Source organism: Sciurus carolinensis, chromosome 5 (genome assembly GCF_902686445.1).
Source record: "Sciurus carolinensis chromosome 5, mSciCar1.2, whole genome shotgun sequence".
Classification (NCBI taxonomy): Eukaryota; Metazoa; Chordata; class Mammalia; order Rodentia; family Sciuridae; genus Sciurus; species Sciurus carolinensis.
In genome coordinates this window covers 37,801,961-37,815,878 of record NC_062217.1, presented here as the reverse complement: position 1 = coordinate 37,815,878, position 13,918 = coordinate 37,801,961, and positions in this window count along the sequence as shown.

Sequence of the window (13,918 nt, the reverse complement as noted above, 5' to 3'; positions counted from 1 at the left end):
CCAGGGGATTTCTTAGATCCTTTCAACCCCAACCTGTAACAGTATGAAGCTGGAAGTCTCCAAAAAACAACCAGAGAGCAAAAGAATACAGGAATCAGGGGACTACTTGGAGATGTAAATGACAGTAACAAGGGATTACTGGATGAAGGCTGGGAGGAAGGACCAAGAATTAACTAAAGAAGACCTAATGAATGCTTCTGACCAAACTGAGAAGAGACACCCCTCTTCTGACCAGTGGCTCCTTTAGAAATGGTAAAGTTGATTTCTCTTCTGTGACCAAAAACAGCAAATGAGAGTTCACTCATGAGATCAAATGAGAATTATCTTGGTATTACTTACATTGGAACTGTTTTAAGGTTAATTTTAAGAATGGACAACGATAGTATCCTTAAGCACAGGTATGATTTATTAAGTTTTTTCAACTTGGTTATGTTCAAAACACTTGAATTCATCTCCCTAGTAACTGAATCTCTTCGAGAATTATAATGATAATATTATAATAAATCCTATTTAACTAACAGGCTTAATCAAGCATAAAGAGCTATAGCCTGGAGTGGTGGCACATGCCTATAATCCCAGCCGCTTGGAGGCTGAGGAAGGAGGATTGTGAGTTCAAAGCCAGCCTCAGCAAACGTGAGGTGCTAGGCAACTCCGTGAGATCTTGTCTCTAAATAAAATACAAAATAGGATTGGGGATGTGGCTCAGTGGTTGAGTGTCCCTGAGATCAATCTCCAGTACCCTCTTCCATCAAAAAAAAAATGTAAAGAGCAGTAACTGTCAAAACCCTATTGTTCCAAGAATGCTTTGCCTTTCCTTTAATATACTTACTTCAGTTTTTCCCATGTCTCTTCACCAAATTTCTCTATCACAAGAGATTGCAGACAAGTGTTGATAAATCCATACTAGAACACAAAGCAAGAAGAAAGAAATGTGTTTAATGAAGCATGAAATCTGCAATCATAGACACCTTAATAGCATCTTTGCAGCAGTGGCATCCGGGGACAAAGCCATTATACCTTTTCCTTGTTTCTCTTGACTTTATTTGCTGAATAGCTGTGCTCCTTCCCAGCTCAGGAAACCCTCCCAGCCCAACACTAATGTTGCTTCCGTGGTGAAAACATATGAACTAAATTTCCAACAGATTATTATTAGAGAAAGTTGAAGTAGGTGCTATGTCTCGTTGCAGCCTTCTCTGGAACTGGGAATTGGTTGGTTAGAAAGAAGAGCAGAGAAACGCAGGTGTTCAAGGCAGGTATTTGTTTAGACATGGAGGAGTCTGGGCACACACGGGTCAAGTCCAAAAAGGCAATGAGAGGAGGAATATTTTTCTTTATAGAAATTAATCTAGCTTGGGGTGCATGTGTAGAGAAAGTGAAAAGTGGCGGGGAATAGAGGGGGGATCCAACAGGAAAGAAAGACTGAGCTGGGAGTGGAGCTCAGCGCAGAGTACTTGCCTAGAGTGGGTGAGGCCCCGGATTCAATCCCCAGCCCTGGGAAGGCCGGGGGATAACACTGAGTTAACAGAGAGTACTTTTTTCTGGATTCACTCAGGTATCTGTGCTCTTCCTTCTTCCATCAGGAAAAAAAGGGAGGACCCATTAATGCCTCTGCTGAGCGAGGGGCCACGTGCCCCGTGCAGGTCACCCCCCTCCCTCAGTTCAGGGGCTCCTAAGGACTTGTGAGTGATCAAATTATGTTTGAAATCTCAAGCTGACCTCAGTTTCCAAAAAATTCTTCCCAAAGGGAAGAATTATTCTGTCCCATAAATATCAGGCATAGAGTTTAGTTCATGTATTTGGTATACTGTTGGAGTTTCATGCACAGGGATTTCTTGAAGAGAAAGAGCCCCGTGCCAACAGGGTGGGGGAAGGGGATGCTAAACTCTAGAAGCTCTTTTCTGGAAATAGGAGCATGTGTCCTCCTTGGCTGTATTTCCGGTTCCCACCACAATGCCATCTTGGCCCCTGTGTTCACACTAGTCTGGCATTCAGCGCATGCCCCTGAACTGTACTAGCATTTAGTGCCTCGTTCTGCTGCCTTAGGCTCACAGAGAGTGCCTGTCACCCTTCCCAAACACAGCAGCACTTCTGGAATGGATAAGGATTCTTCTTCTTTCCTTTGCTAAGTTAAAAGCTCCTAGGGATCAGCAAGAAAGTGTCATTTATTTATATTTTGACTAAAGTACCAAGATTATGCCTGGTACCTAGGAGGTATTTAATAAATACTTAAGTTCTCCACTGAAGCCACAAGTCCAAACTCAGGAACAATTTTAAATATTTCCAGAATTTTAACAGATGGTAATTTCTTATCCTAATTATCTCTGTCAAAGATTCTTGGACCAAAGGAAAGCCTCATGCCCACAGCCCAAGCCCAAGTAACTCTGCGCCCCCTGGTGAGCTACAAAGGAAACTGAGAAATACGGGAACCCAGAGTGGCGGCTGGGTCCTAACCACATGGGATGACATACCTGGGTTTGAGGGATTTAGGGTCAGTGAGACGCATGATCCAGCACTAGTCTTTGCTGACTAGTCAACAGTCCCTGAAGCTGGTGGCATAGCTAATCACTGGGGGTCCCAAGCTTAGAGGTCATAGAGAAGCCGACTCAATCTCTGAGGATAAATGATAAATGTGCCCTTCTCATTCCCACTAAAATCAGGGAACTTTGCTCCAGAGAGAGCAAAAAGAGCAGCTGACAGGCTGGTCACACATAGTGTGCCCAGGGGATGCGGGGGGCCTCTGAGCCTGCTGTTCATGCCCAGGTGGCAGGCCATGCTCGGTAGACACGCTCCTCCTACATTCCAGGGCCATGTTGAAATGAGCTAGAATCACAAACAGGGGCTGAAGCTCTCTAATGCCCTGGCACCAATGAGATCACTGAGCAGCAGGGTCTCTCCATTGACTGTGGCTTCCTGAATCTTTCAGGGACCACATGGGTCATAGCTGTGGCATCCCTGAGAAATGTCAGTGCTCCAAAGAAATATTAGAATGTCTGAAAACATGAAGGGTTAGTTAGATCTCTCTCTTATAAAGAAGACTTGCCACATCCTGTATCCAGGCCTACTTACTGGACCTGCCATCTGTGAGCTGGGGAATAAGGCGCCATATTGTTATACAGCCTCAGTGAGCCCAGGAAGGACATGCAGCTTAGAGGAAACTTGGGCTCTGGAGACAAATAGGTTTCTCTCTCTGTGCCTGACAGCAGTGTGTCTTTGTGTAAATTGCCTAGCCTCTCTAGGCCCAGTCTGCTCATGAGCTAAACTGGAAATAATAGCACTTGTTCAATTGGAGAACTATTGTAGGGTTATATAGGAATGGGTCCCACGTCAGAACAGGAGGGCTGATTGCTCACCCCAAGTCTTACTCGCCGTTTGACCCTGGCTCTTCACCAAATCTCACTCACCTTCAGTTATTTCATCTGGAAAATGGGAATGAGAATGATCCCTTCCTCTTAGGGTTAAATGACATCATTGGTATGAACTCATGGCACATGGTAAGTGACCAAAAGTTTATACTCACACTTCTTAGAGCATATGCATCTTGAACAACAGACACTCCCACATGGAAGCCGGGGGGAGTCAGAAGACAGGAGGCAGAGAGTGCTTACCATGTCGCCACTGACTTGTCTTCAGGCCCAAGAGATCACAGCAGAGTCTCACGCTCCCAATCTGGTAGTTGAGCTGGATTGGCCTCTCCAGCAGCTGTTCTTATGGAGGATTCAGTAGTCCACAGGGAAATCAGGATGCAATCACTGGCCTCCCAGCAAGGAGCAAACTGCTGCACACTCTGTCGCCCAGGGAATACAAAGTAAGGTTGCTCCTGCCCAGGAGTGAGTGGCACCCACCTCCTGGTGTCCCAAGGGGTGCACATCTCAGATGTCAACTCTTAGGAGATCAGCCTGAAATCTGAAGCACCTCCCTGTGGTGCCAACACAACAGTGCCCCATCCTGCCAGCCGAGAGTGGGTGCCCTGTGCTGCAGAGATCCACAGAAAACTGGGAGGCAGGTCCTGCCACTTTGCTCCTGGGCAGGGAGATAGACAGCTTGGAGGAGGAGCACATCCTGGTCCTGCTAGACCCTGAGTTTTATTATCTCTTCCCACTGGATCAGGCTACAAATTCCACTCACTGTGCCCCTTCCTCTCAATTCCTTTGCTGAGAGGTTGGCTGAAGAATGAGGCCAAGATTCCTGAAAACTGGCAGGCTTCTGCAAAGCCAGTCATCTTTTCACTGTTGGTCACCTAAGTGTGTAATATCACCATCATGAGCACCTGGGGATGGACTAAAGGTATCCCCAGACCACAGATCTTAAGAGCATTCAAGGGACCCTGAACTTGACTTTGAAAATACTGCTGGCCTCCTACAGGAAGGCTGCCTTGTACATGAGGTTATCTACAGAGGGGACTCTAATGAAAACCACTTTGGATTCCATCCAGGAAAGGCCTGCCTGGACCAGCACTTGACCCTATAATGTTATAATGTGGAGTCCCATGGTGCCTGAAGCCTTCTCTAAACTCAGCTGTTACATTTCAGGCTCCAGAGGTTGTTGCCAGAGGTCTATTTCCTGAGTATCACTTGCGGGCAGAGGTGAGAAACCCAGCCACTAACCAGGTCCCATGAACATTGCCTGCAGCGGTTCTAACAGACTGCCAGCTTTCGTGTAAAAACAAGAGTAAAAATAAATAAATACAATAAAATCCAGTGGGGCGGTAAACTCTCCAGGCTGCAGTAGAGAGGTATAGGGCAAGTATTTGGATGTGACTCATAGTTAAGACAGTCTCTCATGATCCTGATAAGGCCAGAGACTGGGGCAATCCACTGAGATGAATGTCCAGACATTAGCCACCCCTGGAAGCCCTCCAGAATCTTTATCAGCATCCCAGCTTGCTGAAAGGCTTCCCTTCACCACTCTTCCCAGCACGAACCCTTCTCCCATCTAGCCCCGCCCTCTTTCTGCAGATTCTCTTAGAAAGGTTTCTTGGTACCTCCACCCATCAAGCCTAGTTGATTACAGTTCTGTCTGAATGCATTACCACCTCCTCTTGGAGAGACAAGAGGCGGTTAAGGCCTCTCTTTTTTCCCCTTTCCTTTATTTTTTTTATACTGGGGATTGAACCCAGGCTGCCCTACCACTGAGCTACATCCTCAGTCCTTTTATTTTTTATTTTGAGACAAGGTCTCACTAAGTTGCTGAGGCTGGCCTTGAATTTGCAATCCTCCTGCCTCAGCCTCCCGAGTGGCTAGGATTACAGGCATGCACGACTGCACCTGGCATAAGTTCTTCCTTTTTTTTCTGAAACGGAGAATTTGTTTATTTCCAGAAACTGGACTCTATGTGCTGTTCCTATGTGGAAGGGACATGTAGTCTGGAGCAGGAGAAAAAAAAGTCTCCGGAATGGGTGATTTCCATAATTATGCTTCCCAAGCCTTCCAGCTGACAATCCTTCTTTCTGCCCTGCCAAGTGGGCTTGCTCTGGCTCTCTCTTACAGTCCCCAGCCCCCACCCTGCTTTTTCAAACACGTACACCCACATGCTCACATTTCACAATAAGTAAATGGTTAAAAAAAAAAAAACTCCCTATTTTTTTTTTTTTTTTTCATGCAGCAGATGGCAGGTCTCAGGAACTTGGTGGAAATTAGGCTTTCTGATTTTCTAATAAATTTCAGCATCTCACACAAAAAGCACAAGCTCATTTTGATTCTGATGTTAAGTACCATATGGCACATCATCCATGGAACGTGGCAGCTTCATACTCAGGGTAACGAGGACGGGAGGATCTTTGCTCTAACAATGAGGTCTAGCATGTATGAACCAATTGGATTCCTGGGTGAATACCATTTGATAATAATATTGTATATGGCAGTGGAGTAATTATCCCTCTTTTATGGTATGTGTTAATTTTCCCTGCCAGTTTCCCTAATTACAACTGCCACCCAAAGGACTACTTTTCGTAAATACTCTGTAAACATTTGAAAAGACATAGACAGCATATGCATGAAGAAAAGCGTCCCTGGATTTTGAAACCGTCTGGAAAATTGGCTGACGTTTTATATGTTTTTCAGTTGCATAAACAGCCGGGGAAGAACTTCGACTATATGGAAATGTCCTCTCCCTTCCATGACATCACGGGCCTTCCTGCCCGTGATCATTGTTTTCAGGGACATTTGTCACTGCTATCTTCATTAAACTTAAGTGAATAGTTCCATAAGCTTTGACAAACGCATACACCCATGTAGCTCACGCTCCAGTAAAGATATGGAACATCTCCATCACACATGAAGTTCCCTGGTGCCTCTTCTCAGCTGGCCAGCCCCACCACCCCGGCTCCCACTGTTCTGATTACTGTCACTCTCGATTAACTTTGCTTGCTCTTGAACTTCATATACACTGAAGCACACAGTGCGCTCTCTGACTTCTTAGTTTTTAACTTCTGTCTGGAGCATTGGGTTCAGATATCATTTTCCAAATTAGACATAGGTAAGTCAACGCAGCCTCTTTTGATACGTCTCCCACAACACGTCAGGAGCCCCCACGAGGTGGTCTATATACCAGATGCAAGGGAGAAACACAAACCTCTTATTTTTCATAGAACCAGCAGGGAAGGGCAAGATACCATATGGAGGTCATTAGAGCAAGTCTGTATCATTTAAGGAAAGAAACCAGGGGGGATGCAAGGTGAAGCATCAGGAAAAATATCACCACTCTCTGGTTGTGAGAGTTGTATTCCTGGGACTGGAGCTGCCTTCTTCCGGGCTGGGAGCTCCTGGAAGTGGATTTGTTTCTCTTGTCTACCTCTGACTTCCTGGCTTCCTCCCAGTCCTGCAGAATCAGCAGCAGGTGTCCCAGGCCTTGAGATGGGGTCCCAGAGGGTCTTCTGATCAAAATGCCCCCTGTATATGCCTTCTAGGCATCTGAAATCCTCATTCCTTTAGGCTACAGCTTTGGAAACTTCTGCCAAAATAACAATATTATCTATTCCTTTGATGAATCAGACTTGCTGGTATTCACCCAAGAAGTCAGGAGACGTGAAACAGATAAACTTTGACGTGTTCATATCAGACCCATGGAAAGGGCCCATTTCCTCATCAGGCCAAAGCATAGAGCGCTCTCTAGAGCCAGGGACTGTGGATCAAAAAGGTGAAAAGTAGTACAACTTGACTTAGGTAGCACAGAGTGACACTGATTTTCTTCCTTGGTGGGACTAAAATCTCATGGAAAGATGGCTCCGTTTCATAATCTGAACCAGGCATGGTAGCTCTCACCTGTAGTCCCAGTTACTCAGGAGACTGAAGGATCCCTTGAGACCAGAATCTCAAAGTCAGCCTGGGCCACACAGGAAAACCCAGTCTCTTGAAAAAAAAAAAAAAAAAAAAAAAAATCTTTCAGACATATTTTTCTATTTGAAATTTCAGAATGCACAAACTAGGGAGTGAATATCAGTAAGAATTTCCCAGGGTTGGGGGAATTCAGAAGATAGGGTAGTCTGTTCACAGTAGGTGCTTGCTGTACTCCACTGTGGTAAGGACTGTTCACTTTTACCAAGCTTCTCTTCGTGGCACGAGGCACTTATACGTGTTTAAGGCTGAATCTCATGAAATTGCCACTTTTACAGGTCAAGGACTAAAGAATATGGTCACTTACCTTGGGTTCTGCTTGCTATTCATGCCTCCTTACCACAATCCTATAACTGGGCCCTATTATTGTTAACCCACTTGAACTTGGAGGATCAGAGAAGCTAAGCAATTTCCTTGAGTTTCCAAAATTAGCTATGATCACAGCTGGCATTAAATCTCAGACCCTTGGTCTATATTTGTATTGCTTCAAAAAAAAAAAAAAAAAAAAAAAATCTCTTTTTCCAGGAAAGTCAAAACTCTGTTTAGGAAGGTCCTTTTTCCTTCATCGACCACACTGGAAGATGATGTGTTGATTGTCCCTGGACTTGGGTACAACGTTCTGAAAAATGCAGGGGACTCTTACTATGCAACTAAACTTCCCGAGACCCAGGAAACCAGCGAGAACAGAGGCTCTTCCCCTACAGCAGGGACATCAGCTAATGAACTCCGTTCGCCTCCATCCTGGTTACCAGACCCGTGCTCGCTGACAATGGTATCTGTGTATTCTAAGCAGAGGGCACGGCCCTTTCCTTTTCCGTTTGAATTTAAAATTTTCAACAATAAGCAGAGGACCAGCGGGATTGTTGGGCCTGAAGCGCCACCGTGTGGCCAAAGCGCCGCAAACCAAGAGCCGCTGGGTCTGTTAACTCCTTCCCAGGAAGAGGGCCGGGAGGCGAGAAGTGGACCATATGGAGCATGGCCTTTCCCTGGACTCAGGTCTGGATTAATCACGAAAAAGTCTCCTGAGAGAACTTCTCCAGGCTTGACTGAACTACGGCCGCAACGCGAATGTGCATTTGCTTTTACACATTACATACAAAAGCCAGACAAGACGAGGTGAAATGTCAAATGACACAGTGGCACTTCTGACCAGGACTCATTAAGGACCAAATTCAGCCACCCTCAAATCTAATCTAACCCGTGTTTCCAGTTGATAAAGGGAAAGCCTCAAATCAATCAGGTGATCTGAGTAAGGAGGTACAAAGGACTGTCACACTGTGATGAACTGGCTGTAACTCACATGAGGATGCTTTTTGAGACCCCTGCTAGTAATGCGAGCTGCAAAACTGACCACCGCTCACCATGTGCCAGCCACTGTGCAGAGTGCTTTACAGGTGTGTTCTCCTCTAATGAGCCCGGTCTATAGTCCACATCTATGGCGTAGTCACCTGCACCAAGTCCCTTTTACAATTAGGGAGCAGAGACTGAAATGGTTGGACAGCGTACCGGAGGCCATCTGGCCAGTGGGCACAGGAACTGAGATGACAGGCAGATCTGTGACTATAAAGCCCACTTTCCACCACGTGCTGCTACAGTGCTGTCTTCTTCAAAATGATTTTCCCTGGAGGCCATTCCTCCTCCAATTATTCTCAGAACATTTTTAGAATCTCTCTTTTACAGCTATTTTCGGAGTGTGTTGCAAATTTTTGAATATCCTAAGTGTTATGGTTTGGATGTGAGGTGTCCCCCAAAAACTCGTGTGTGAGACAAGGCAAGAAGATTTAGAGGAGAAACTGTTGGATTATGAGAGCCTTAATCCAATCATCGGATTCATCTGGGATGAGGATTCACTGAGTGGTAACTGAAGGAGAGAGGTGTGGCGGGCGAGGGGGGGCATTGGGGGCGTGGCTTTGAGGTATATATTTTGTATCTGGTAAGTGGAGTCTCCCTCTCTCAGCTTTCTGATCATCATGTGAGCTGCCTCCCTCTGCCACACTCTTCTTCCAGGATGTTCTGACTCACCTGGAGCCCCAAGGAACAGAGCTGGCTGTCTGTGGACTGAGGCCTCTGAAACTGTGAGCCCCCCAATAAATGTTTCCTCCTCTACAATTGTTCTTGTCAGATCTTTTAGTCACAGCATCAAAAAAAGAAAGCTGACTAATACACTAAGTGAGAGTAAATCAACTCTCTTGGGTTACAACCATAGTTAATACTCATCACTGAGCAGGATTAAGCCCATTTAATCACCACCAAGAGATAGTACAATCATACCTGATTCACGATTGAGAAAATAAGACCTGGAGAGTCTCAGTCATCTGGCCCTGTTTACAGGGGCCCCCAAGGTCAGCTATGGATGAGACCCTGTGAACTGATGGGGAGAGGGTCACTGGATGAGGGAGAATTGAAGTCCAGCCATTGCAAGACAGAGACCACCGGGGTAAGGGACATCACACAAAGATACTCAGTCACCTGTGGGCTCTCCTCCTGCACTCAAGAGGGCTTGGGTTTTAGAAACAGCCAAAGTAGTCCAGAGCTGGGTCCCATGAGTAGGGTAGGTAAGTTTCCACACTGTGCACAATCCCATTTTGAATCAAAATCAAGACCACCTTTCTCACCTGGTTTTGGAGCAGGCCACCAGCCCTGCAGGACCCCAGCACCACCTCTCCTCCAACTGTCCGCACTGAGCACATTCTCCACCTCATTACCTCTCCTGGCACCTCCCTTGCTTCTTCTCTGCCTGGCCTCCAAATGTTGTGTCCTCCCTGCCTCAGTTGTCCATCTCTCTCCCCTCTTAGGTCTCCTCAGTGCTTCATGACTTCCTCTGCCCACGGCTACAGATCCCATCTCTGTGCCGATGGCTGCCAAGATGACACCTCCAGACCTAACCACACCCTAGCTCTTGGTGCAGATGTCTGATTCCTCATTTGACATTTCTCCTTGAAAGTCTGAAGAATAGAGCTCTAGGAGAATATATTCAGAGCAGAACCGTTGACGTCCCTCCACTCCCAAACCCCTCCTAGTCAGCCCCTCCCTTACCCAGCCTCATAAATGGACTTCCATCACTAGTTTCTTAACCAAAACCCTCTATCTTCACAATGAATTCATTGCCAGCCAAAATACCTGTAAGTTCTACTTCACAGTTGATCCTAAATCCAACCATCTCTAATCACCTCCATTTCTCCCTCCTTTGTCTCACCCACCACGATCTCTTGTGGGAACTCCTGCGGAGCTGACCAGCTGGCTCCCCAACTTTCCCTTCTGCCCTTTTCAGTCAAATCCCTACCCAACAGCCAGAACCATCTTTTAAAAATGAAATCTAATGGGTTATTCTGTTGCTCAGAACCTTCAAGAACTCATCAGTACATCCCTCTCTGCATCCTCTATGTGCCCCTAATGAAGCTTAGTGCTCATACATCCCTCTCTCCACATTTAAAAGCTCTGAAGATGGAAATCCTATCTTATTTCCCCTCAGGGCCCAAACCAGCACTTGGTGTATATGGGTGCTCAGTAATAGCTTATGAGTGGATTAATGATGGCTTTGGGCTCCTTCTAAGCTGACACGTACCCTCCAACCCAGGTTGATTTTCCATGGTATATCCTCAGTCTGTATCCCTCCTGTGGCCTGGAACCCTGTACCCTTGGATGTTCCCCTATATCTCAGTTCATAATCACTTCATCATGCTGCAAATTGTCCATCAGTCCTTCAACAAGTCACTGTTGGCGTGGCTGGAGGCACTGGGGACAGAGTGTGACAGTCTGGTTGAGATATCACTCCTGTGACGCTTGCAGGCTAATGATATGTATGTGTTCATTCCCACATTAGATTATGGTAAACACAATGAAGAAGATGCCAGCATAGGGGGATGAAGAACAGGTCAAAACAGGGTGGTCAGGAAAGGGCTCTCTGAGAGGTAACAGGAGATTTTGAGCACATGAAGTCACATGGAATCTAGAAAGTTCTCCCCAAACCACCCTACCCTGACTAACTCACACTCCCTGGGACAAGTTTTCAGTGATTTTGAATGGCCTCCTGCATAGACTCGCATGTATCAATATAACCCTTTACCTAATGTCTGTCTCTACTGTGGACTGAAGGTTCTACGAGAGATTCCAATTATACCACAGACACGGGGCTGGGATGGAACACATATTCAGTATCCTTTGTCAAATGGCAAATAAGTAGATAAATAAACATAAGCAATTCCCCCAAGAGAATGTTGAACAGGCTTTGGTATCTAGTGTGGCCTGTGAGGTCTACCAAGAGGCCCAGCAGGCTTTGACTGGAGGCAGAGAGCCCCTGAGGATGCAGGTCCTGGTGGCCATGTTCCCAGTTGCATAGCAACCAGGCAAAAGGATGGGACACAATTCAAATTAAACTCATGGTCCCCATGCATCTTCCTCCTCATAGAAGAAGACACTTTGTGGTGGGAACTAGATTACCAGTGATTAAGAATGAGCCAGATGCTGGGAGATTCCATCTTCTTTTCTTGACATTTTGTCTAAGGATAGGTCAATTTTCATGTAACCAAACTAATACAGTTTGGGGAAAGTTACAGTGGCTAATGTACTACCCCACGACCAGATGATTCCATTGAAAACCTCGTCAACTCAGGGAGACAAGAATCAAACAGATCCATTTGGTTTTCTGAATTGACTCTGATTGTCTCAGATGCATTTATCTCAAACCCCAACAGCTACTATCCAGGATTCCCCAGGCAGAGCCCCGATCCTGGGGTTTATTACCAACTTCAAAGACAAAAAAATCATCCCAAAAGACAAGCCACCCTTATATTTCCAAACTGTGGAATCTTTTTCAGACAGACTGTGTATTTGCCTTATTAAAGACAAAAACATACAAAACATAAAGCAAAATAGAAAAAAGCACAGTTCCATATCCCTTAAGGAATAAATGCTAGAAAAGAAAAAATCATAATTTCAAACATCCTCTCTGTCCTGTTTATTTATTTATTTCTTTTCTATAAAGCAAAATGTACACAGTGTCTTTACCACATAATGTCAGGATAGATCTATGATAAACTGTAGTTTGATAAGAGGAAGAGTAAAGAGACCTTTATCCTCGCTTTATCCCCAGCAGAGAACTTTCAAACACAAGACTTCAAACAAGGCCGCATTTGGGGAAAAAGAATGATCCATGGGGATACGTTACAGTACTTTAATACAGTTTATAAAACAAGTCTCCCAAACATTTATTTTTTAGTCAAGCTTCTGGCTATAATCAGGTTAGTATAAGCAACAAAACCAAAGAAACCTCCCAAATATTGACATTGGCACTCCAAAAATAATAAAGAGAAGTATTAAAGCATTTCCAGTATGTTTTCTTTCTGAAAGCGTGTTGATATAAAACTTCTAAGAATGCTAGAAAATCACTAATTGGTTTTCTTTTTCTTCTTCTTCTTTTTAGGAGCTAAAAATACTTAGATTCAGACAATCTGGTTCACATAAATAAAAAGTTTTTTTCTTAAAAACTGAACAATAAGAATAGTATCACACAGGCATGGCAGAAGAAAAGCCTTTATTCAATTCTCAGAGTGATCTTAGCCTGGAACAGCCCTGCCTGCTGAATTTAGATGATTGATTTCTCCTCCTCTAGTCCCTCTGTCAACCCCTCAGGACACATACATTCATGGGCATGTGACCCCCAGGCAACTGCTGTGCCAAAAAGCATCAGAAGAAAGTAAGAATGGACAGAGTGCAGTTTGGACAGAGTCCAAACCAGTGGTCCTCAAACTGGAGTGGGTGTAGCTATATGCAAAAATACAAAACGTGTGTTAGAAATACAAAAAAGAAAAAAGCACTTAAAATGAAATCCTAATTCAGATAGTTCCTTTCTAGAAATACAGAAATCCTTTCTAGACCAGAAGAACTTAGGGTTCTGATTAACCTCTGAACTGGGGACAAGGGGACACACAGCCTGTCATAAACTGGTTGCATGGATACTTATAAAGATTTATTGGGTGAGAACTAGAAAACAAAAGAAAAAGAGTCATTTCATCTCCTTCTCTAGCCAATTGCCTTTGGGAAGTGGAATTGATCTTTTGGGATAGGGGTGACAGTGGGTTCCTGACAGTCTCCTTCCCTTACCCTACCACCAGGGTATTGGCCTCATCTGCAGCTTAATCCAGAAACTTCTGGAAAACTTAGAGACAAAGGGTTACTTCCATTCTGCACGAAAGAAGACAACCACGGGGTGTTTCTGAGCCCTGTAGAAAGAAGAGCTGCCTCTTTGAAAGTTTTTGGCCCAGAGTTCCAAAAGACTACTCATTTCTGGAACTGAACAGAATGAGCACACACGAGAAGGGCAGGCCAGGCGCAGCCAGGAGTGAGCCTGGGTGCTCTGCTTAAGGTCCTCTGTGTCTTCTGCTCTGGAACACCAGTCGGGCTCTTCCTCCCTGCTCAGCTGGTGGGGAAACCCAGGCTCCACATCTCCTGAGGCATGTTCTCTGGAAAGCTGCAGGTCTATTTGGCACTAGGTAGGCACCAGTCGGCAGTGGCAGAGGAGTTGGACTTTGTCACAATTTCCACTTTTAACTCCACCAAACACCTTATGCTGAACTGCAAGCAGACAC